This window comes from Lipotes vexillifer, unplaced genomic scaffold (assembly GCF_000442215.2).
Source record: "Lipotes vexillifer unplaced genomic scaffold, Lipotes_vexillifer_v1.1 scaffold306, whole genome shotgun sequence".
Lineage (NCBI taxonomy): Eukaryota > Metazoa > Chordata > Mammalia > Artiodactyla > Lipotidae > Lipotes > Lipotes vexillifer.
Genome location: NW_006789814.1, coordinates 2,223,789 through 2,228,106, shown reverse-complemented (window position 1 = coordinate 2,228,106; position 4,318 = coordinate 2,223,789).

The following is a 4,318-nucleotide window of genomic DNA, read 5'->3' as shown; positions in this document are numbered from 1 at the left end:
TGCTGAGTTACACAGATGGGGAAACTGAGGCCAGGGACAGGTGAGGCCCTCCCCGTGCTCGGATCTTAGCTCACTGCCCTTGCCTGGGCTCTGGCCCTGAATAAGCCCTTTGCTTCTGCTGCTGCCAAGATAGAGCTGCAGTGGGGTGAATTCAGGGGCAGAGAGAGGCCTTGGTAGAGTTGCCAGATGTAGCAAATTAAAACACAAGACTCCCAGTTAAATTTGAATTTCAGATAAACAGCAAGTAATTGTTTAGTGTAAGTATGTCCCGAATGTTGCAGTGTTGCAGACTTGTAATATATTCCCAGCATTGTACAAGACATACTTAAACTAAAAAAAAAAAAAAAAAATCACTCCTTGGTCTGAAATTCACATTTAACTGGGCGTTCTCTATTCTATCTGGCAATGCTACCTGCCTGGTGCACCAAAGCAATGGCACCTACAGACAGTGGCCCAGGTGGAAGCCCGGGTGAGTTTCCCCAACCCTGCAATTACATGGGTCAGCCTTTCCCCTGGAGGTGTGGGAGACTGTCCCCAAACTAGCCAGGCCTCTGTCTTCACCAGGCCTTTCCTGGCCTGCCTAGAGTGTGAACTCTGTTACCTGCTTGGGGGGGGGGGGCGTCCATTAACTACAGGGAAAAACAGGTCCTCAGGATGAGAGGCCTGATCCCCTCAATAACACCACCTAAATGACACGCTGTGTGCCTGTGGTTCTATTTAACAAGATATACCCTGACCACAGCAATGGGCCAAGGATGCAGAATAAACCCCCAGTGCAGAAGGAGGAGGACGATGATGATGATAGTGATGGGAAACACTAACACTAACCCTACCCCTGCTGGATGCTGGACACTGGACACTTTTATATCCATTATCTCCTTTTCTTTTAAAAAAAAAAACCTCCTGTTTTACAGATGAGGCATCTGAGGCCCAGAGAGGTTAAGTAACAAGCCCCAAGTCACACAGCAAGAAGGTGCCTGGAGATGGGATTTGAACCAAGTCCAGCTGACTCCTGAGACTGTCGCACAGCCTTCTCACTCCCTCAGCTGAAGTGTCCTGGGTGCCAGGACTGTTCCAAGGCCTAGAGCTGGGGTAACAAAACAAAGGGCAAAGTCCTAACTCCCCTGGATTTTATGTTCTGACTGGGAGCAGGAGATAGATAATGAATCAATGAGTACCCTGTGACTTTGCAATCATCCCTGGCTCTTTCTAATTGCTGTAGCTTCCCAGAAACAAATGTCTTCATGGCACAGAAGAGCTCCGTTCTCTGGGATCCATTCCAACAGCCCTGGGTGGGGAGAAGGGGTGGTGTGGGTGGAGCCTGAATCCTAGAATCATATTTATTTAACAAATGGTGCTCCCAACAACCCTGTGAGGGAAGTATTATCATTTCTACTTTACTGATGTAGCCATTGGAGCCCAGAGGGATTAAGCAAGTTGCCAAAAGTCACACATCTAGTAATGGTAGCAGTGGCAATTTGAACCCAGGCTGGCTGGCTCCATGTTTAGTCACCACGCTGTGGAGAGCTTCTTGGTGTAGAGCCTTCTAGATCACCCAGACCTGTATCTTTCAGGCTGTTGAACCTCAGAGTCTTTCCCTCCAATGTAGCCTCCTACAGAGCCGCAGCCCACAAAACAAAAATAAGCATTTCCAAGCAACACCTGGCCCTGCCCAGTCTGAAAGGGAACAGCCAACTTCCCACCTCCACCCCCCAGCCAAGGTCTCCATGCAGGTTCCTCTCTTCCCCCGGAGCACCCACAGAGGGCTTTGGCCACTTTTCCTTAATATTTTTGTATGGAGATGTAACTGACATATAACATTATATATTAGTTTCAGGTGTACAACATAATGATTCCATATTTGTACATACTGCAAAATGATCGCCACAATAAGTGTAGTTAACATCCATCACCACACATAATTACAAATCATTTTTCTTCCTTGTGATGAGAACTTTTAAGATCTATTCTCCTAGCAGCTTTCAAATATACGACACAGTATTATTATTAACTATAGTCACCATGCTGTACATTACCTCCCCAGGACCTATTTATTTTATAACTGGAAGTTTGTACACTTTGACCACCTTCACCCACTTCACACACACCCCACCCCTGGCTTCTGGCAACCATCAATCTGTTCCCTTTTTCTATGAATTTGGTGATTTTTTTTTTTTTTTCAAATTCCACGTGTGAGAGACTTCCCTGGCAGTCCAGTGGTTGGGACTTCGCACTTCCAATGCAGGGGCGCGGGGAGGCGGGGCGCGGCGCTGGTTCAATCCCTGGTTGGGAAACTGGGATCTGCACGCCTCACGGCACAGCCGAAAAAAAAAAAAATTCCACATGTGAGTGACATCAGATGATAGTTGTCTTTCTCGGTCTGACTTGTTTCACGGAGGCCCTCCGCGTCTTGCACCCCTGTCTTTCCAGGTGCCCCAAACACCAGAGCCACCTTTCCACTCAACTTTCAAAGGGACCCTCTCCTCATTTGGGGTTTTCTTCTGGGCACATTGCTGGACTGATTCTGCAATTCCTGGAATTTGAACGTGAATGCCAGTGTTGGTCCATCAGTCCAAGGCTGGTCTCTCTTCCGGCCAGAAGGAGAAGTGCAGGCCAGGGGCAGTGACTGTAGGTCTGGGAAGCCTGGAATTGCCCAACCTCCAGAGGGTCAGACCAGGGCTTGGGGGTGGGAGGTGGGCAGTCAGGCCCTCTCTGTTTGAGGAAATAGATGGAGCAGTGGTGATGACATCAGGTCTGACACAAGGCCTGGGCCCCAGTCCCCGTCTTGGCTCCTTCCCGGTGGCTGGACCTCAGCCAGCCCCTCCTTCCAGACTCTCTTTTCTCTGCTGCCCTAGCATCTCCAGTGAGGTCGTGACAATGAGACGAACTCGTGAAGGGAAGCGGCCTGGCACATAGGAAGGCTTCATGTGTTCGTAACTGCTATTATTATTGTGTTGCTGTCGCTGCTGCTGTAGTTCTTTTTAACTGAATTGTAGTTGATTGACAATGTTGTGTTAATTTCTGCTGGACAGTAAAGTGATTCAGTTACACACATGCATACATTCTTTTTCATATTCTTTTCCATTATGGTTTATCACAGGATATTGAATATAGTTCCCTGTGCTATATGGTAGGACCTTGTTTTTTTTGTTTTTTTTGCGGTACGCGGGCCTCTCACTGTTGTGGCCTCTCCCGTTGCAGAGCACAGGCTCCGGACGCGCAGGCTCAGCGGCCGTGGCTCACGGGCCCAGGCGCTCCGCGGCATGTGGGATCTTCCCGGACCGGGGCACGAACCCGCGTCCCCTGCATCGGCAGGCGGATTCTCAACCACTGCGCCACCAGGGAAGCCCAGGACCTTGTTTTTTATCCTTACTATATGTAATAGTTTGCATCTACTAACCCCAAACTTGTTGCCGTTGTTTTTAAGCACCTCTTCCATCAAAACCAAATACCCACAAGGCCCATGAGCCCTTTGTTTCTGGAATCACACTTTAGATCTGCTAGCAGCAGCCACAGTTCCGTGATAAGAAAATAATCCCACCCAAGCAAATATACTCATGACCCATCCTGAGCTTCTGACTCAATTTCCCCACAGTCTAGAGAGGTATCAGGCCCTCCCTGAGGCCTCCAGAGCCCCACGTGATCTAAGCCTCACCACTTCTCTGTCCTCGTCTCCAAACACCTTCAATCTCACTCACTCTGCTTCAGCCACACAGGCCTCCCTGCTGTTCCAGCACTGTCCTGCCTCAGGGCCTCTGCACTGGCTGTTTCCCCCTGCCTGAACCACTGGCACCCCAGGTATCAACATGGCTGGCTCCCTCCTTCAAGCCTTTGCTTAAATGTTACCTGCTCAACCAGGCCCACCCCGACCACCCTCTCTGAAATTACACACTCTTGAACCCATCCCCACTTTTCCGTAACACTTACTACCCTCTCATTAACAACATCGTGTTTATTATTCCATATCTGATGGTGTGCTGCTCACGGATGTGTCCCAGATGCCCAGCACAAGCCTGACACTGGAATAAAGAGAAGGCAGGCTGGAAGGGAAGTGGGGAACACCTTGATGTCCCTGACACCCCCCACTTCCTTTTTCTGCACCCCACCCCCAAGCACATGTGGTCCTGAGGCCCTAACCTGGGAGCATCCCCAGGAAGCCTTATTTCCAGAGCATTTCCACAAAAAAGACTAAGTACATCGCTTCCCCTTTCACCTACCCACCCTTCCGGGATGGAAGTTGTCTCCCCCACCCCCATCCTCCCCTCCTCCACCTTCCTGAGACACTGAAATGAGACACTGAAATGTGGAAGAAACACTT